Raw genomic sequence first — 22944 nt, forward strand, 5'->3', positions numbered from 1 at the left:
GTATATGTATGTGTGTGTGTGTGTGTGTGTGTGTGTGTGTGTGTGTGTGTGTATAATTGAAGTCAGGATCTTGAAGCATATATCTGCATTTCTTTTTCTTTTCTCTTTTCTTTTTTTTATTTTTTTTGAGACAGAGTCTTGCTCTGTCTCCCAGGCTGGAGTTCAGTGGCACGGTCTTGGCTCACTGCAATTTCCACCTCCCGTGTTCAAGTGTTTCTTCTACCTCAGCCTCCCGAGTAGCTGGGATTATAGACACACATCACCACAACTGGCTAATTTTTGTATTTTTAGCAGAGATGGGGTTTCACCATATTGGCCAGGGTGGTCTAGAACTCCTGACCTGGTGATCCGCCTGCCTCATCTTCCCAAAGTGCTGGGATTACAGGCTTGAGCCACCATGCCTGGCTCCTATATCTGCATTTCTGTGTTCATTGTAGCATTGTTCACAATAGCCAAGATACGGAAACAACCTAAATGTCCCCAATGGGTGAATGAATTTTAAAAATGTAGTATATGCATGCAACAGAATATTATTTAGTTTTTAAAATGAAGAAAATCCTGCCATTTGTGACAATAGGGATGAACCTGAAAGCCATTATACAGTGAAATAAGCCAGTCACAGAAAGACAAATACTGCATCATGTGATTCATATGAGGTACATAAAGTAGTCAAACTCATAGAAACAGAACAGGATGAGTAGAATGGTTGCTGGGCACTGGCAGTAGGGAAAATGTGGAGTTGCTCTTCACTGGGTATATTATTTTACTATGGAAGATGAATAAATGTCAGGGATCTGCTGTCCATTCTTGTGCCTCTCATTAAAAACACTGTAAAGTTTTTCAAAAAGGTGTATCTCATGTTGTGTTCTACAAAGTGTCGGAGACATTTATAGTATCTGAGACATTCTCTTTCTGGCCTTGAAGAAGAAAAGTACATATTCCATTGTCAAAAGGGCCACAGAGCAGGGCTTGACAACTGTCTTCTAAAAACTTAGGGCCTCGGCCGGGCGCAGTGGCTCACGCCTGTAATCCCCGCACTTTGGGAGGCCAACGCAGGTGGATCACGAGGTCAGCAGATTAAGACCATCCTGGCCAACATGATGAAATCCCGTCTCTACTAAAAATACAAAAATTAGCTGAGTGTGGTGATGCGCACCTGTAATCCCAGCTACTCGGGGGGCTGAAGCAGGAGAATCATTTGAACCCTGGAGATGGAGATTGCAGTGAGCCAAGACTGCGCCCCTACACTCCAGTCTGGTGACAGAGTGAGACTCCATCTCAAAGATAAAAAAAAAAAAAGCAAAAGAAAGGCAAATAAATAAATAAATAAATACTTAGGGCGTCAGTTTTATAACTGCTTATAATTGTAGGAATTTGAATCCCACCACCAACCAGTGAACTTGGAAGAGGAGGCTGAACCTCAAGTTAGATTGCAATCTCAACTAACATTCTGAATTCAGTCTGGTGAGACCCTGAGCCGAGAACATACTAATCTTTGCATAGATTCCTGACCCATATAATTAAGAGATGATAAATCTCCTTTAAGCTTTAGCACATATAGCTTAAAGCTACTAGGTTTGTGATAATTTTGTTACATCACAATAAGAAATCTAATGTGCTAGGGATGCTCTCTCTGGTGAAAATATTTGAATGATCGCGAGTGGGATGGTGAAGTGGATAGGACACTCTAGCCTCTTCCTGATGAAACTCTTAAAAGGTAATACACATGAGAATAACCTCTGGTTTCCGTAAGTAATTGTGCCTTAACAGCTTCCCCCATCTCAGACACACAGGTCTATGAGATAGCTATGTGAATATAACTACAAGGAAGATATGATAAAAGCTCTTCTTTTAAAACAGTCAATATTATAACTCTTATCAACCATCTCAAAAGAACCTTATCTCCCCAGAAAAAGACAAGACATTTAAAGCCAAAACAAATCTCTTTTATTTAGATCCTCATCCAGAGGAGATCAAAGTGTAACTTCCATGATGATCAATGAAACAGTATTTAAATTTTATGGAATAGTGCTCCATAATCTTTAATACTGAAGTTTTTTGTATCAGAATTTGGTGTAGATGCCAATTTCAGATTCTAATTTAACTCTTTCATTCCCCGAAACACATTATAAACACACACACACACACATACTTACACACACATATACACAAACAATCCTTTTTCTTTTGGAAGAATTCATAAAATAGAATTACTTAATTAGAGTAATTAAATAAATATAATTGCCATTAGATTACTTACTAGAACTACTAGTATCCAAGTATCTTGTTTCACATGTCACTGTATGTGAGAAAATATATTTATCCTTCCATATCTATCAGTACACCTGTCACTGGATTGTGGGACTCAATACATTCTAGTTTCTGTTTCATTGAGTGGGAAATAAGTAGGACCGAGAGGCTGGTTGCCAATGACATGACAAATTGCTTCCTCTAAAGAAGCAGAAAGTTGTCTTATGGAAATAGAAAAACTAAAAACTAAGCCCAAACTATTTCTCTTGCTAATCTTTTCACTTGATTGAATATTATAATCTGGCCTATTTGATGAAGAATTTAGAACAATTACTATAGATATTCTTTTTGAAAAATATTTAATTAGTGTAAGACAATGTCAAGAAAATAAAAAGACAAGAAACAGACTGGAAGAGAGTATTTATGAAAGACATCTAATAAAGGATTGCTGTTTAAAATACACACAGAATACTTACAGCTCAACAAGAAGAGAACAAACAACCCAATTAAAAAATGGGCAAAAGATTTGAACAGAGACCTCACTGAAGACATGCAAATGGCAAGGACGTGTTAAAATGATGTTCAACGTCATGTGTCATTTGGGAATTGCAAATTGAAAAAAAAAAAAAGATACCACTACACATCTCTTAGAAAGGCCAATCTGAAACATGGACCACACCAAATGTTTGCCAGGTTGTGGAGCACCAGGAATGCTTATTCAGTGCTGGTGAGAATGTAAAGTAGTACAGCCACTTTGGAAGACAGTTTGATATCTTTGAACAAAACTAAGTATACTCTTACCAATATCCAGAAATTGTTCTCCTTGGTATCTACTCAAATAAACTGAAAATTTATATCTGAAAAAATATTTGGATGTTTATAATAGTTTTATTCACAATTGCTAGAACTTGGAAGCAACTAAGTAGGTAAAAGTGCAAATAAACTGTGGTACATCCAGACAATGGAATATTTAACGCTAAAATTAAATAAGCTACCAAGCCATAAAAAGACATAGACAAAGTTTAAATACATATTATTAAGTAAAAGAAGTCAATCTGAAAATGCTATGTACTATACTATTTCAACTATATGAGATTCCGGAATAGGCAAAATTATGCAGAGAGTAAAAAAGAAATTGGTGGTTGCCATGGGATAGAAGAGAGGGACGGATACATGAGCAGAGCACAGAGGATTTTTTGAGCAGTGAAGCTATTCTACATGATGCTACAATGGTGGATATATGTCATTATATATGTGTCAAAACCCATAAAATACATATCACCAACCATGAACCCTAATGTGAACTAGGGGCTTTAGGTGGCGATAATGTGTCATGAATCCTAATGTAAACTGTGGAATTCAATAGTTTAATATTGATATGATGTGTAATAATGATGTGTCAATGTAGGTTTATCAATTGTAACAAGTATACCACCCTGGGGGTAGATATTGATAATGGGAGAGGCTATGCATGTGTGGGGGAATAGAATATATGGGGAATCTCTGTACCTTCAGTAGATTTTTTGGGGGCAACTAAAACTGTTCTAAAAATAAGTCTATTAAAACCTAGGGGTGACATTTTTATAAAATGGAAAAGTACAATAGTGAAAATTGTAGCTAATACATGAATTAACATTTATCAAGTTGATTTATTAGCAATTAGGGACTTTTTAAAGACTAAGGATTAGGGTCACAATTCCTATGAGAAGGGATACATAAAGGCTTATTCTAATCCCTGCTGCTAGAACATTTAGTGAGTCCAATTTCTTCTTATTTGGGGACATAAGTTTAGAGAAGTTAAGCTCTATTTAGCTCTGAACCTAAAAGTTCTCTGAAAAAATACTATCTATTAAAATATTTAATGAGAAAGAGCAGGAACATTGTTAAGGAAAATTATGAGTTAGTAAAATGATATTTTACAGACATAAGAAAGTTCATCTCAGAGTAACATATACATAAAAAGAATCGTGTTAGGTACCCACATACACAAAAGCTGAAAATTCAGGAAATAGTTGTAGTGGAATATCTTACATCTATTGAGTACATTTTGTGTGCTAAATCTTGTGCTGAGTGCTCTACATAGATTAATTTATTTAATTGTTAATGGAAAACTACTGAGTGATGCCCATTACTGTTAAACTTTGTCATCAAGGAACTGGAGCACAGAGATATAATGTAATTTTTCCAGGATTATACAAGTAATAAGTAGTACGTCAAGGATTTGACAAGAGGTCAAGGCATTGGAGCTGTAGAATCTCTGTACTTATTCAATGCTCTGTCTTCCTCCCAACTAAATAGTTAATTGTGAAATGTGAATAAAATAACTCTTTCTTTCATCAAAAGAAGTACTAAGATGATACCTGAAGACAAAAGGCACTTTGTGTTGGAGAAAAGGTCATTGTAGATGTTGAGGCTGATGGAAATTTAAACAACTAGTGAAAAGATATAATGATTTTGAAGGTAAATTGGAAAGTAAAATAATCCTCAGAGGAGGGTAGATAATCAAATAAAAGTGACAGATTGAGTACAGTTGATAAAGTTTGGAATAGGTGTAATAACTGCAATAAATATTTTTAAAAAGAAGAGTAGTGCTTGTTTGAGATAGACAAAGCGGAGCTATGGCTATAAAAGCTAAAGCATAACAACCGGATATAAAATAGACTGATTTAAGAGAACTGGCTTTTGGTATAAACTTGTCTACTGGGACCAGGAGAAGTCCAAGATTTTCCTAAAAGTAAGTGTCATAATCCTTTTATTTAATATGTGTGATATAGAAATCTGCAAACAAATGTCCCTATTAACATCTAATTCAACTTCAAAAAATGAGTGGAATTGGTACTAAAGGAGAAATAAGGCTAATATTCTATTTTCTTTGATTATAACCTAGCTGACTATAAAAGGCAGGTACATAGAATGGGAAGATAATAAAGAAACAACAAAGAGAAGTTATAAAAATTTACAAAAAAATAACAAAAATATGTTTATTTAAAAAAAGAGGCATTGCAGAACTAAAAGAAAAAAAAGTTCTACGAAATCAGTAGCATTTCTATATCCCAATAATATGCAAGTTGAAAGCCAAATCAAGAATTCAGTCTCATTTATGATAGATGCAAAAAAATAAAATACCTAGGAACACATCTAACCAAGGAGGTGAAAGATCTCAATGAGGAGAACTACAAAACACTGCTGAAAGAAATCATAGAAAATACAAACAAATATAAAAAACATTACATGCTCATGAATTAAAAGAATAAATATTATTAAAATGGCCATACCACCTAAAGAAAAATACAAATTCATCACCATTTCTATCAAGTTGCCTATGTAATTTTCATGGAACTAGAAAAAAACTATTCCAAAATTTATTTGGAACCAAAAAAAGAGTTTGAATAGTCAAGGCAATTATAAGCAGAAAGAGTAAAGCCAGATGCATCATGTTATCTTACTTCAAACTATACCATAAGGCTACAGTAACTAAAACAGCATGGTACTGGTGCAAAAACAGGTACCCAGACCAACGGAACAGAATAGAGAAATGATATACCTGCTTACATAAGTATCCACCATATTACTGTACAAAATGTATCTATCAACTGGCTTTGTTCATTGAATAACAGAAAGCATAAGGCTGTGATCCCACTGAGACAGGGTCATATTCAAAACAGTTTTGTGCATGGAGCACTTTTCAAACTGCAACACAGGAAGTGTACCTTAATCACATAGCAGTGGTCTTGATGGGTAAAGTACATAGAGATCAGAGGTTGGGGCTGTTGAGACATCTACAATTCGAGGGATAGTTAACTAGAGAAGGTGGAAGTAAGCAAATCCCAAAACTGCTTCCCTCAGCCTGTATCTCAATATTAAGTTGTACACATAAAGAACAACATTCTGAGAGGTCAGACTGAGAACAGTCCTAGAGAGCTGTGAGTAAAATACAGATTACAGAAATTATACAAGTGAGACAAAAGTTATACAAGACAAAGCTAGAGATCTGATCATATACAATAAAGTGACCTTGCTCTCAAACACACAGTTTTTCCAAGCACATATGGAACATTCACAAAGATGAACTATCATTTGAAATGTAAAATAAGTCTTGATAAATTTCTGACCAAAATTAAATTAAATTAGAATCAACAACAAAAGTATCTAGAAAAATTTCAAATAGTCGAAAACTGTTTAATACCATTCCATATAATCATGAATAGCTGAACAAATAAATCACAAGGATAAAAAATATTTGGAACTTCATATGAACATAATCAGAATTTGTGTGATGCTTGAAGAAATTTTTAGAGCCTTAAGTCTTTATGATCAATGGACGAAGTTTTCATCACCAGATGCTGGGAAAAGAGGAGTAAATTAAACCTAAAATAAATTAAAATATGTAATAAATATACATAAAATCCGAAATTAATTAATTTTATATTATATGTGTATATATATATTGAGATGGAGTCTCACTCTGTCGCCCTGGCTGGAGTGCAGTGGCACGATCTCGGCTCACTGCAAGCTCCGCCTCCCAGGTTTACGTCATTCTCCCACCTCAGTCTCCCGAGTAGCTAGCACTACAGGTGCCCGCCACCTCACCTGGCTAATGCTTTATGTATTTTTAGTACAGACGGAGTTTAACCGTCTTAGCTAGGATGGTCTGGATCTCCGGGCCTCGTGATCCGCCCAACTCCGCCTCCCAAAGTTCTGGGATTACAGGCGTGAGCCACCGCACCCGGCCAAGAAAAATCTTAAGAGAAATATCAATAAAACTAAAATCAAGTTATTTGAAAAGGTTAATAAAACTGATAAAATCCTGGCGAACTTAACAAAAAAGTCACAGTGATTATTTCGAGTTGCAATTTCATTTGGGGTTTTTCTGTCCTCTTCAAGTTCAAGGGTTGTTGGTAGAATTATCAATATTACAAATAAAAGAGGGGGCATTAATACAGATCTTATGAGGGACATTAAAAGATAATAGAGAGAAAATATATATAATTTTATATAATTCTATAATTACTAATTTTACGTCTTAGAAGAAATGTATAACATTTTATAAAATACACGAATTACCATACTGACATAAGAAGAAAGAGAAAGTCTGAAGTGCCGTGTATTAATTGATAATTAATATAGTGAAAAAATTATTCTTCTAACAAAAAACAAAATCTTTCATTTGAAGAAAATGTTAGATCCAGGTATCTTCACAAGTAATTTGTTTTAAATATTTAAAAAGAAAATAATGCCAGTATTGTACGAAATTATTCAGATAATACAGGGAGAAAGAACATTCCCGATGTCCTCGAATGGCACCATTGGAACACAATGCTTAAACTAAGAAAATGTAAATAACTGGGCAGATACACAGTGCTCAAGGACAGAAATATTTTTAAGGTGTCCACTCCTCTCAAATTGATCTGAATATTGAAAGAAATGCCATGCCAAGTCCACGGGGCTCTTATGAAGGTCACTTGACTCTTTTCTGCTGAAGAGTTACATTAACTGTAAACATTTTAAATTAAGTGAAAAATTTCAATTCTAGTTAGGAAGTTAGAGAAAGTAATCAGTTTGCATATGTGTATGTGTGAATATGTGTGTGTGTATGTGTGTGTATATATATATATACAGTTTGTTACAAAGTACAACAGAGGCTATGCAGAACAAATGGTTGCTTTGAAGAAAATCAGGCATAAATTTAAGTGTGCTAACCAGGAGAGGGCTGAAAAAGTATTTTGGGGGAATCAAATAGGTTATGGATGAAGGAATTTGGATTTGGACTCCCAACTCCACTACTACGTACTGCTGTAGCAAAAATGTAAAGTAAATGTTTATAAAGCACACAGTAAACTAACTCCTAATAAATATTGTTATCATTACTAATGTTAATTTTGAACACAAGAAAGAAGGCTTCAGAGTTTTAAGAACCCATGTAAGGTCATTACAGTGACAGCAAGTTGCATTTAAAGATTGAATCATTGGAATGCAGATGGTGTTTTAGGACCACAGTGAAGCTCCTTTCCCTGAGTTCAGCTCTCGCACTAGCTTGTCTTTTCCCCAAACGGAAAAAACAGACAAACAAACAAAAACAAAAAACAAAAAGCAGAAACAGGTGGAATGAGTACATTTGCATTCACCGAAGTCTACACCGTATGTATCAATACATACATAGAGTGCAGAATCAGCTGATGGTTTATCCAGAATTCTCCAGGGAAAACAACGTGCATTCACATCGAAGGCCTTCTGCAGGGAAAACAATGTGCATTCACATCGAAGGCCTTCTGCAAGATTTCATTTATATTATTCTCTGATCCAATCCAAAGATTTAAAAATTATAAAAACACATTTTACATTTTGATAACCCAAATTTGAATATAAACCTTGTTTTGCTTGTTCTTTGACATCAAGTAATTAAAAACTAAAAATTAACTTATTTTGAATGGAAAGATAGAGTAAGGAAAATAAAAAGTTTGTTTTATTTTTTTCCCTCAGTAAACCTTTTATCTTCCATAGCTCAATCCTTGCCTCTTGGAAAAGCCAAATGTCCTTACCTCTTTCAGCAAGACATTAATACCTGTTGTGAAAAACCTTTACCAATGCTAATTGTTCCAGCAAGCGGTGAAAGGGGAACAGCAGGCCCGGGGGTTATATGTGAAGACCTACAATACAAAGAGGTTCTATACTTCATGGGCCTCTAAGCATGCAGCTAAGCCTCCTGATTACAAAAGGTACAGAGTGCCATTAAAAGGCATCAAGATCTCCTGAAGACAATTATAATGCATATAACATCTGTTCTCAATCATGGGCGACAGGAGAGAAAATGTGCACCGCATGATACGTTACATATGACAAAGAAGTCCAGCTGTGGGAAGAAAGGCATGTGAAAAGGCAATGGCTAAGAAAGAATGGTGCAGAGTGAGCATTGTATAATGACAGTGACCCATGGTGATCTCTTTGAGTGGCTCTGTGGTACCCAAATCTGTTTGTTCTCTTACAGAAAAGGGCCACCTGTGACATCGTCGATTATTGGTACTTTTCATAAAGCAGTAGTATTTACAAGATAATTTGAATGCGACATTTCAAATGACAAACTAAAAGTGCTACATGGAGCGAAGCATTTTCTTAGCCCTTCGTTCTAATAGTCAGGATCAAAAATGCCTTTATCTCCTTTTGCAAATCTGTGTCATTCCAAACCATTTTTGTGTAATTTGAAGTATAATTATAATAATCTCATAATGAATATTAATACAAATAATGAATGTTGAAAATAATAGTTAGAAAAAATTATGCCACCACTTACACATCTGGCTTCATTACTTCTCTCCCTCTCTCATTTTACCAGGCTCCAGTCACATTACCTCCTTGTTCTTCCAGGATAACATGAATCTCCAAATGGGTGTTTCTGTATGCCGATTCTGCCTCCTTGGACTGGTATTTACCAGTTGTCCACAAGGCTTGCTTCTTCACGACCTGCACACATTTAACTAGCATACTGACATCAGAGGAAGGCCTTTCCAAGAAAACCTGATTAAAATAAAACTCATTACACACCCATCCTCTTTCTAATTTATTATTTCACAGAGCACTTGTTAGCATCTAATATAATATTTTCCTTGTTTTTCATTTGTATATTTATAATTCTTTCCTGGAAAATGTAAGCTTTGTGAAATTACGAGATTGGGCTTCTTTTATTCAATGCTATCTACCTAACACTTACAATAGTGCATCACACATGATAACAGTTCGAAATTATTTCTCAAGTGATTGGATTGCCTTAGGATTTTTGTAGTTCTGTAAATTTTAGTTGTATAGTAAAGAGATAACCCAGTGAGCTTGGTGGGCTCAAACCTTGAACATTCCAAAAGCTAGTAGTGGTCCTTTACTTATTCCAGGGATATAACCTCTGAGCCCTTGGAATATTCTGCCTATAAGAATGTATTTGTATGCCTGAGAATCTGGACCATACCAGGTAGTTCATGCTAATAATGTAACTTTTAGTGTACATTTGTTTTTGTGTACCTGGGGATTTGGGCCACTCTGTATCAGTTTGACCTATGATGGGATGGAGCCATCTAGAGTAGTTTGATTATGTAGGTGCCGCGTGCCTACAAGATTGACTGCCAATAAAAACCCTGTCTTCAAAACTCAGCTGGGCTTCTCTGTTTGCCAACACTGTATGTCACCATAAGTCCTTGCTTGGAGAATTAAATGGTGCCTGTTTGAGGCCACTAGGAGAGGAAAATTGAGGGCTTGTACCTGGTTACTCCTAAATTCTATAGGGTAAATAGTGCATTATAGGCCATTTTCCTTTGCTGATTTGCTGATCAAATCAGCAAAGGAAAGGGTATAAAAAAATGTAAGCTACAGGTTTTCTCATATGAAATAGATATGTAAATAATATACTTAGTATTTACTATATGTAGCATATTTATTTATTTAGTAACTTAGTATATGCATGCATATAAAGTAAAATCATACCCTACTGTATTATTTTGTTTCATTTATCTTTTTATTATTTACGTAGGCACTAGAAAGATTATATAATCTAAGTTCCAGATAGCAATTACAAAATGTTCTGCTCAACATCAATCTGTTCCAAAGAATCTAGATGCAGAATATTTCAAAAGCCAGATAACTGTTAGACCTTTCAGATGGCTTTCAGACATGTCTAAAAAACCTCTAGTAATGCTTAAATTTAAATTAGTTTTAGGCACATTAACTTTTGATCACAAATAAAGCACAATTAAGCATTTATTGTTTTTAATAATATTCAATTTAGATAGCACTGCAGATACTCTCATTTTCTGGTGCTTCAAGATATCTATGTAAATTTAGTAAATTAAAAAATAATTTTAATGCTTCTTGATATGCATTATAATTTCTGGATTAGCTGTTTCCATTAAACTATTATTCAAATAATATTATACTTTTCCTAAAAAGAGATATTATATTTTTACTATACACAGATTGAGAAAAGTAGTATGGATTTCAAAAATAAAATTCCAAAACCCAGTAAGTTATCATTGATTTATGGTCATCATTATATGCTATGTGAATATATTTACTACCACAGATTTTCCAAAAACACACAAATGTCTGTATTTTCCTTAATTTTGTTTTAATTTCTGGTGTACATGTGAAGGCTGGTTATATAGATAAATTGCATGTCATGGGGGTTTGGTGTACAGATTATTTCATCACTCACATAATAATCATAGTACCAATAGGTAGTTTTTCAATCCTCTCTTTCCTCCCACTTTCCACCATCAAGTAGGCCCTACTATCCACTGTTCCTTTCTTTGTGACCATGTGTACTCAATGTTTAGCTGCTGCTACTTAAAAGTGAGAATATGCAATGTTTGATTTTCTGTTCCTGCATTAGTTCATTTAGGATTATGATGGATTATGGCCTGCACCTTCATCCATGTTGCTGCAAAGGAAATAATATCATTCTTTTTAATTGCTGCATGGTATTCCATGGTATATATGCACCACATATTTTTAATCCAGCCTACTGTTGATGACAATTTATGTTGATTCCATGACTTTGCTATTGTGGTTAGTGCCATGATGAACATAGGCATGCATGTGTCATTTTTTCTAACTTCTACTTTAAGTACAGGGGTACATGTGCAGATTTGTTTTTTAGGTAAATGTGTGTCATGGGGGTTTGTTGTATAGATTATTTCAGCACCCAGCTAATAAGTGTAGCACTCCTTAGTTATTTTTCTTGATCCTCTCCCTCCTGTCACCCTCCATCTTCTGGTAGACCCTAGTGTTTGTTGGTCCCCTCTATGTGTCCATGTGTTCTCATCATTTATCACCCACTTATAAGTGAGAACATGCAGTGTTTGGTTTTTCTGTTCCTGCATTAGTTTGCTAAGGATAACGGCCTCCAGCTCCATCCATGTTCCTGCAAAAGGACATGATCTGATTCTTTTTTATGACTGCATAGTATTTCATGGTATATATGTACCATGTTTTAAAATCCAGTCTAACATTGATGGGCATTTAGGTTGATTCTATGTTTTCACCATTGCGGATAGTGCTTCAGTGAACATTCATGTGCATGTGTCTTTACGGTAGAACAATTTATATTCCTTTCTGTATATACCCAGAAATGGGATTGCTAGGTCAAATAATAATTCTGTTTGAAATTGCCACTTTTTTTTTCAACAATTGCTGAACTAATTTACACTCCCACCATATATAAGCATTCATTTTTCTCCTGTATTAGGGTTCTCTAGAGGGCTAGGACTAATAGGATAGATGTGTATTTGAAAGGGAGTTTATTAAGGAGTATTGCCTCACATGATCACAAGATGAGGTCTCACAATAGGCCATCTGAAAGCTGAGGAGCAAGGAAGCCAGCCCGAGTCGCAGAACCTCAAAAGTAGGAACGCCGACAGTGCAGTCTTCAGTCTGTGGCTGAAGACCAGAGAGCTCCTGGCAAGCCCCAGGTGTAGGTCCAAGAGTCCAAAAGGTGAAGAACTTAGAGTCTGATGGTTGAGGGCAGGAAGCATCCAGTATAGGAGGAAGCTGGAGGCCAAAAGACTTAGCCAGTCTTGTCTTTCCACATTCCTCTGTCTGCTTTTATCCTAGCCAAACTGGCAGCTGATTAGATGGTGCCCACCAAGATTGAGGGTGGGTCTGCCTCTCCCAGACCACTGACTCAAATGTTAATCTCCTTTGACAACATCCTCACAGACACACCCGGGAACGATACTTTTCAGCCTTCAACCCAATCAAGTTGACGCTCAATATTAGCCATCACATCTCCTCATTCTCACCATCATCTGCTATTTTTTGACTTTTATATAATAGTCATTCAGAATCGTTTGAGCTGGCCTTTCATTTTGGTTTTGATTTGCATTACTCTAATGATCAGTGAGAGTTAGCTTTTTTTCATATGCTTGTTGACCACATACATGTCTTCTTTTCAAAGGTGTCTGTTCATGCTTTTTCCCACTTTTTAATGGGACTGTTTTCTTGTAAATTGTTTAAGTTCCTTATAGATGCTGGATATAAGAACTTTGTCAGATGCATAGTTTGCAAATATTTTCTCCCATTTTTATGTTGTCTGTTTGTTGATAGCTTATATTTCTGCACAGAAGCACTTTAGTTTAATTAGATCCCATTTATCAGTTTATACTTTTGCTGCAATTGCTTTTGGGGTCTTCAACATGAAATCTTTGCCCATGCCTATGTCCTGAATGATATTACCTAGGTATTCCTCTACAGTTTTAATAGTTTAGTGTCTGTCATTTAAGTCTTTAATCCATCTTGAGTTGATATTTATGTATAGTGAAAGGAAGGAGTCCAGTTTTAATCTTCTCCTTATGGCTAGCCTGTTATCCCAATATTATTTATTGAGTAGGGAGTCCTCTCCTTATTGCTTCGTTTTGTCAGCTTTGTCAAACATCAGATGGTTGTGCATGTAAGGTCTTCTTGGGGGGCTTTCTATTCTGTCCCATTGGTCTATGTGTACCATGCTATTTTGGTTACAGTAGTTCTGTAGCATCATTTGAAGTTGGGTAACGTGATGCCTTTGGCTTTGTTATTTTGTCTAAGGATTCTGTTGACTATTTGGGCTCTTTTTTGGTTCTATATGAGTTTTAAAATAGTGTTTTCTAGTTATGTGAATGCTGTTAATAATTTCATAAGAACAACATTTAATCTATAAATTGTGCTGAATGGTATAGCCATTTTAATGCTATTGATTCTTCTTATCCATGAGCATGGAATGTTTTTCCATTTGTTTGTGACATCTCTGATTTCTTTGAGCTGTGTTTTATAGTTATCATTGTAGAGATTTTTCACCTCCCTGGTTAGTTGTATTCCTAGGTATTGCCTTCTGTCTGTAACAATTGTGAATGGGATTGTGTCACTGAATTGGCTGCTCGTTTGACTGTTGTTGGTGCACAGGGATGGTAGTGATTTTTGTACCTTGATTTCATTTCATGAGACTTTGCTGAAGTTGCTTATCAGCTAAAGGAGCTTTTGGGCTGAGACTGGGGTTTTCCAGATATAGAATCATGTCATCTGGAAACAGGGATAGCTTGACTTCTCTCTTCACATTGAATGCCTTTTATTTCTTTCCCTTTTCTGATTGCTCTGGCCAGTATTTCCAATACTATGTTGATCAGGTCGTTTGTCTTGTGCCAGTTTTCAAGGGCAATGCTTCCAGCTTCTGCCCATTCAGTATAATGTTATTAGGTTGGTTCAAAAGTAATTGCACTTTTTACCATTAAAATTAATAGCTTAGCTATTTTTTGAGAGTTTTTAACATGAAGGGATATTGAAATTTATCAAGAGACTTTTCTGCACCTATTGAGATAATCATGTGGCTTTTGTCTTCATTTGTTTATGTGATGAATCACCTTTATTGATTTGCATGTGTTGAATCAACCTTGCATCCCAGGGATGAAGCCTACTTCATCGTGGTGGATAAGCTTTTTCATGTGCTTCTGGATTCATTGTGCCAGTATTTTGCTGAGGATTTTTACATTGTTGTTCATCAAGTGTATTGGCTGAAGTTTTCTTTTTAGTTGTATTTCTCCAGGTTTTAGTATCAGGATGATGCTGGCCTCATAGAATGAATTAGGGAAGAGTCACTTTTCTAAAAAAAAATTGTTTGGAATAGTTTCAGTAGAAATGTTACCAGCTCTTTGTACATGTAGTAGAATTCAGTGAATCCTTCTGGTCTTCTGATCCTGGACTTTTTTTTGGGGGGGGTGGGAGGGAAGTTAGTAGGTTCTTCATTTTTGTCTCAATTTCAGAACTTGTTATAGGTCTGTACAGGGATTTAATTTCTTCCTGTTTCAGTCTTGGGAGTGTGTATGTGTCCAGGAATTTATTAATTTCTTCTAAGTTTTCTAGTTTGTGTGCATAGAGGTATTCCTAACATTATCTGATAGTTATTTGTATTTCTGTGGGATCAGTGGTAATATCCCCTTTGTTATTTGTAATTGTGTTCATTTGATCTTCTCTCTTTTCTTCTTTATTGGCATAGTTTGCAGTCTATCTTATTAATTTTTTCAAAAACCAACTCTCCTGCATATGTTGATCTTTTGAATGGTTTTCTGGTTCAATCTGCTTCAGTTCCACTCTAGTTTGGCTATTTCTTGTATTTTGCTTGATTTGGAATTGGTTATCTTGGTTCTCTAGTTCTTTTTGTTGTGATGTTGTGCTGTTAAATTGAGATTGTTTTAACTCTTTGATGTGGGAATTTCATGCTATACAGGTCCCTCTTTACATTGCCTTAGCTGTATCCTGGAGATTCTTATATGTTGTATCTTTGTCTTTATTAGCTTCAAAGAATGTCTTGATTTCTACCTTAATTTCATTAGTTATGCAAAGGTCATTACAGAGCAGGTTTTTCAATTTCCATGTAATTGTCTGGTTTTGAGCCATTTTCTTAGTTTTGATTTCTAATTTTATTCAATGCTGTCTGAGAATGTGCTTAGTATTATTTCAGTTATTTTATATTTGCTGAGGAGTGATTTATTTTCGATTATGTTATCAGTTTGAGGGTGTGTGCTATGTGGTGATAAGAGGAATGTATATTCTGTTGTTTTGGCATTGAGAGCTCTGTAGATGTCTATCGGGTCTATTTGGTCCAGTGTTGAGTTCAGGTCCTGAATATTTTTGTTAGTTTTCTGCCTTGATGATCTGCATAATACTGTCAATGGGGTGTTACAGTCTCTCTCTATTTTTGTGTGGAGTTTAAGTCTCTTTCTTTCAAAGTCTCTGAGGACTTAAGTTTATGAACCTGGATGCTCCTGTGTTGGGTGGATATATATTTAGGATTATTTGGTCTTGTTGAATTGAACCCTTTACCATTTATCATGACTTTCTTGGTCTTTTTTGACCTTTGTTGGATTAAAATCTCTTTTGTCTGATATTAGGATTGCAACTACTACTTTTTTCTGTTTTCCATTTCCTTGATAACTTTTTTCCCCTATTACTTTATGTTGAGCCTTTGGGTGTCATTGCAGGTGAGCTAGGTCTCTTGAAGACAACATATAATTGGGTTTTGGTTCTTTACGTAGCTTGCCACTCTGTGTGTTTTAATTGGGGTATTTAGTCCACTCACCTTCAAGGTTAGTACTGATATGTGTGAATCTAATCCTGACATCATGAAGTTAACTGGCTATTATGCAGAGACATGTAGTGGAAATAAATTCTCTCAGCATTAACTTGTCTGAAAGGATCATATTTCTCCTTTGCTTAATTTGGCAGTATATGAAATTCTTGATTGGAATTTCTTTTCTTCAAGAATATTGACTATTGGTCCTCAGTCTCTTTTGGCTTATAGGGTTTCTGTTGCCAGATCTGCTGTTAGTCTGATAGGTTTCCCTTTATAGGTGACCTGACCTTTTTCTCTAGCTGACTGTAACTTTTTTTATTGATTTTTGCTTTGGAGAATTTAATGATTATGTGTCTTCTGGATGATCTTCTTGTGAAGTATCTTACTGGGGTTCTCTGCATCTTCCAAATTTAAATTTTGGCCTCTCTAGCTAGGTTGGGAAAGTTTTTATTGATGATATCCTAAAATATGTTTTTCATGTTGTTTCCATTCTTTCCATTTGTTTCAGGGTTGCCAAGATACATATATATGGCTCCTTTACATAATCTCATATTTCTCAGAGGTTTTGTGTATCCCTCTTTATTATTTATTATTTTTTATTCTTGTCTGACTGTCTTACTTCACAAAGCCAATCTTCAAGCTCTGAAACTCTTTCCTTGGCTTGGTGTATTCTACTATTAGTATTACAATTGTCTTATGAAATGCTCGTCATATGTTTATCAGCTCTAGCAGCTTATTTACATTCTTTCTATACTGGCTATTTTGTCTGTCACCTCCTATATCATTTTATTGTGATTGTTAGATTCCCTGGATTTGGTTTGAATGTGCTCCTGCATCTCAATGATATTCATTCCTATCCATTTTCTGAATTCTATTTCTGTCATTTCAGTCATCTCAACCTGGTTTGGAACCGTTGCTAGAGAACCAGTGCAGTTGAGCCATCTCCATCTGATGGCAGAGACTTCCCTGCAGAGTTTAGGTCTGATAGTTTCCTTAGGGTTAAAGTCCCCTATGAGAGTGACTCTTCGGGGGGATGGGGGGGGCATTCCTGGCTGCACTCTCCACTATAGATGCCCTGGCACTAAACCCTTTGGGCTCTGTACTGGATGGCATGCAGTCCCTGACACTTCTTTAAGCAGCTCTCATTGCCAATTCAAGTGTCCATAGTGGTTGAGGGTTCTCTTTCTTCTGGGATTCTAGAGGCCCATGAGGAGAGCAGGTTGCTCCTTGTCAGTTCAACTCATCTGTTCCCCTGGAGTTGTTGGGGGTCAGAAACAAATCCTGGTGTGCAGTAGCCCCATGCAGGGTTCTCAGCTTCCTTCTTATTCAGTTCAGGTTCTGTATCTTCCCTCCATACACTCTCAAGGTCTTCCCCCTGAAGATCTGTCAGGAGTCAAAATGTCTGTATTTTTGTTGTTTATCTGGAAATTTATAGATTTATTTTTTTATAAGTGAAGATAATTTTAATTGCATAATCATAAATTTTAATGTCATGAGCTTCCTAAATGGGTACATAATTATCACTAAACAAGTGTGGTAATTTATTCAGTTTGTGAGAGTTCTTTTAAAAACATGTTTTTAGCAGTTGAAGAAAAATTCATTTAATTTACATAAATGAGGTGATATGAGGACAATTATGAATGGATTTATTATTTATAAACTGCAATTATTTTTCTCTGAGTTTATATAATTTGAACATGCTTTAAAAATAAAACATAATTTTATGTTTTGGTACTGTGCTGTTAATTGAAAAAATATTTCACTATTAAATCAATGTGAATTGTGAAGTATTTTAGTAATGTCAAAATGCTATAAAAGTAATAAACTTTATTTTGGGAAGATATTCTCCATATAAAAATACATTTATATGGTAACAGTGTTCACTTACAAAATCAATTAGAGATGATTTAATTAAAACAAGAATTAACAGCTTCTTGCACAAGCTTTAAGAGGGAGTAAATGAGGATTTCTGGGCTGTGAATACCATTGCATATGAAAAGAAATACAAACTGGTTCTCCAACACTCATTCTAAAATATTTCAAAGATTCTCTTTTATTGTGCTCCTTATTTTCTGATCGATTCAGACCTCAATTCACAGATAAAATAAAAATTAATTGGGAGGCCGAGCCAGGTGGATCATGAGGTCAGGAGTTGGAGACCACCCTGGCTAACATGGTGAAACCCCATCTGTACTATAAATACAAAAAAATTAACCAAGCATGGTGGCAGTTGCCTGTAGTCCTAGCTACTTGGGAGGCTGAAGCAGGAGAATGGTGTGAACCAGGAGGCGGAGCTTGCAGTGAGCTGAGATCACACCACTACACTCCAGCCTGGGGGACAGAGTGAGACTCCATCTCAAAAAAAAAAAAAAAAAAAAAAAAATTACTTGATAACAACTCTCAGTTTTCACCCTGAAATGGACAGATTTCTTATTGCTATACCTCATCTTTACTGTTCTCCTGATTTTCAATAGACATAGTGTCTTTTCTCCAATTGAAGAAAAATTATTTTACCTTATAAGGAATATTACTCTATTGACTCCCTTAGTTATCCTTTATCTTCAAGAATTTCTTCTACTCTGAAGTATTTCCATCAAAGAGATAAAATACATAAGCATGCCAATCTAAAAATGAATATAATAGGTGAATGGATAACAAATGGTAGCATATTCATACAGTGAAATACTATTCAGTAATTAAAAAGATATGACTTACCAAGCCACAAAAAGATATGAAGGAAATTTAATTGCACATTTCTAAGTTAAAGAAGCCTACCTGAAAATGCTACGTATTGTATTATTTCAACAATATGGCACTATAGAAAAGGTCAAACTATTGAGACAGTAAAAATATTGGTGGTTGCCAGGGAGAAGAGAGGGATGAATAAGTGCAGCACAGAGGAGCTTCAGGACTGTGAAAACATTCACTGTTACTGTAATGGTGGATGCTTAACATCATGAAGTTGCAGGAATGTACATGAAGAGTAAACCCTAAAGTAAACTATGAATTTTAATTAAAATAATTATTAGTATTGGTTCATCAATTATAATGAATGTATGTCAGTAATGCAAGATATTAATAGCAAAAACTCTTGGGACAGGGAGGGTATATAGGTACTCTAATTTTGATTGATTGATTTATTTTCTGTATACATAAAACTTTTCCAAAAAACGAAGTCTGTGTATGAAAAAAGTAAATCAAAATATATTAAAAATATACAAACACACAACTTCTTTAAAGTAAATATTCACATATTTATAAACTTCATTTTCCCCTTATTACTGGTCAAGCTTATGTGGTTTCCATGTCCTCATTCTCTACTAAATGTGATGATGCCTTTAGTCTGACTTCTAATTCCACACCATCACAGAAACACCATTCTCTAAGCTATTCAATGACATGTATCTGTCTAAATGAAATGAAAGATTAGTTACCATTTTACTTGACTTAGAAATAGAATTTGGCAATATAGTACTACTCTTTCATTAAATTAAGTGTGTGTGTGTGTGTGTGTGTGTGTGTGTGAGTGTGTGTTGCTTAATACTGTCTTCCATTTCCTTCCTTCAATTTTTTGGGTTACTGCTCACTACTCTTGTTTTCAGGCTCATTATATTCTTCCTATTTGCAATTTTTTACGGTTTTAAGTTGTTCAGTAAAAATCCTTCTTTTTGTTTATTCTGTAATTTCTTCCTTGGAAAAAATATTGCTTCACTTATTTATGGCTTAATGTCTACTAGTCCTCTCATCTGAGTTTCTAATCAATGACATAATTGACAAACCTACTTGTGGTTTTGAAGTTCCTTCAAATTAACAAGTATATCCTTAATTTAGGTTGTCTATCAAAATTCATCTCACCATTTTTAATCAAGTGAAAAAAAAACAGTAAGAAAAGATTAGTCTGACAACATCTTTCCATCTCACTCCATATCCAAAGGCTTTAGTTGCAAATATTAGGGAACTAGCTGCTTAAACCGAGGTCATACATTAATAAACTTACTTAATAGTTGGGAGGTTAGGTGGAATCCAGACACACTTTTTTAATCACACTGATTGTTTTTCTTGGTGAATCTTTTGGCTCTACCCTTAGCTGTATCTCAGCTTCTGTCTGAGATTACAAAAATTCTAACAATCTCATAAACCAGTACATTCTCCATTACTTAGAGCCAGGGTGGAGAGAAAATACCTCTCTGACAAGTATTACATAAAAGCTGTATTTTTTTCTGGTTTGAATATCTGGGTCACTCGAACCAGTCTGAGTCATAAACATTACACACAAGGTAGAAAAGGTTTTATTAAACTAATCGAGTTCTGTCTTTGCAGTTACGACTGGGTTAATCGGGTTAATCATACCCAAGCAACATAGCTGTAACACAATGAAATAGGTCTGAAGGACTTTTGAAAAGGCAATAGCAATGGCTACAATGTATCACTTGCCAAAGACATACACCCTTTTTCTCATACAGACACCTTCAAAAATGTCCATGAATAGATTTGTCATAATCCCACCATTTTCAAAGGGAGAAAAATCAATGTTTATGCCAGATGCTGTGTTAAGCTCTGTTTCCAGGATCTCTGCTGTATCAATTTCATCTTGATTGGATTCTGTCATCTCTCTTCATATTCCAGGAACATATGACTAATTGCTAAGATATCTACCTCTAAATACACAATCTATAATGAAAAAGAAAGAACAGAATACATGCAATGACCCACCTCAGTTAGTGTGCTGCCACTTAATGGGATGTTAAAATATTCAGGGTGTTGGGTTAATTAGAAGGTAGGAAGTTTAAACATTTAGCAAAATAGTGAAAATAGAAAGATAAAAATAAAATAATAAAAGTTCTAAATAATCAAACCTAACATGTCATGGCCAAAAATATTTTTAAGTAGGACATAATTATATTACTTATGATATTCTATTTTGAATTATGCTATGCTAGAGTAAGGAAGGTGGACTAATGAGGGCTAATTACTGGAAAAAGCAATTTGAAGATTTCTTGAAGAACTAAAAAATAACTTTTCACTCAACCTAACAATCTTGTTCATGGGAATGTACTCAAAAGAAAATAAATTGTTCTGTGACAAAGAAAAGACACCTGCACTCATATGTTAATTGTGACACTATTCACAATAACAAAGACCTGGGATGAACCTAGGTGCCCATCACTTAGGGAATGGATAAAGAAAATGTGTTATACATGCACCATGGGATAATATGCAACTGGAAAAAAAGAATGAAATCATGTCCATTGCAGCAACGTGGATTCAGCTGGAGGTCATTATCTTAGGTAAATTAATACAGAAACAGAAAACCTAATACCACATGTTCCCCCTTATAAATGGAAGCTAAACATTGGATGCACATGGACATACAGATGGACCACATGAGAGAGGAAAAATCGTAAGGGGCTAAGGTTGAAAAGCCTTTGGGTATCTATTGGGTACTATACTCACTGCCTATGTGGTGGCTTCAGTGGTACCCCAAACCTCAGCAGCATGGAATATACCCTTGCAACAAACGTGCATATCCACACTTTGATTCCAAAATAAAAACTGACTGAAATAACAAAGCAAAAATTTTAAAATAAAAAAAGAAGTTTAGTCATAGTGAAACTCAATATTAAGCAGTTAGATTTGTTCAAAAAGTTATGACAAAAGTTAATAATCATAACTTTTCATTGGGACAGTGAAAGAGGTGACAAAATCAAGCACAGAATAGATGTTCTTGAATAGTAGTGGGATTTTTTGCATGCATGTCATCATTTATATTTCAAGTCCATAATTCATTCTTAATTTTGAATTTGTGTTCCCACAAAATACAGCAGGAAGAGTACATTCTTTCTAATTAGCTAGATGAATTTGTGTAAAACAGGTGTTTTCTCATTAAATGTTTGAAGGAATACACAAGGGAAGCTCATGTGCGACTGGGATTTTCTTAGTGACAAGATATGAAATTTATGGAAACAATTTTATTGATAGCGCATTATTCAAATTCACTATATCTTTTGGTTCCAATTATATCTTTTTAAGAAAATTATTTTTATATCTAAATTAAAATATTGTAATGTAAATTAGAAGCTTAAAGTATGTATCATCATTCTCAATTCATTGTATATAATAGTTGGGCTTCTTAGGATAAAAATATCAATACCAAAACTGTACTGGTGTCATTCTAAGTCCATGTGGCCATGCCATTATTTTCAAACACATCAGTTAGTTATTTTTGTTAATAACTTTCACTGTAGTTTCTAGTGAAAGTTTGTGTTACTGGAATGTCTATTTCAAGGCAGTGTGGAATTAGAAGTAAAGAATAAAATTAATCTTTAATCACTGTTTTCTTGTATGTTGCTATTAAGTGAAACAACTTTAGAATTAATGGTGATAACAAAATTGGAAGCATGTCACATGGCTCAGTGAATCTTTAACAGGTTTAAGAGGGCTTCTATTTCTGCAAATTAATTATCTTCACTGTACCTTTCCTAAGGATCATTTCCAATAGACTCGTATTTTCTGAAAATGTAGTTGCAGCTATGGGTATCTAAGCATTTAGTGTTTTAGTAGTTTATTTGATAAACACAGCAGTAAATGCAAGTGCCTCACGGCAGCAATTGTGTACT

This window comes from Colobus angolensis, unplaced genomic scaffold (assembly GCF_000951035.1).
Source record: "Colobus angolensis palliatus isolate OR3802 unplaced genomic scaffold, Cang.pa_1.0 Scaffold127, whole genome shotgun sequence".
In the NCBI taxonomy this organism is placed as follows: domain Eukaryota; kingdom Metazoa; phylum Chordata; class Mammalia; order Primates; family Cercopithecidae; genus Colobus; species Colobus angolensis.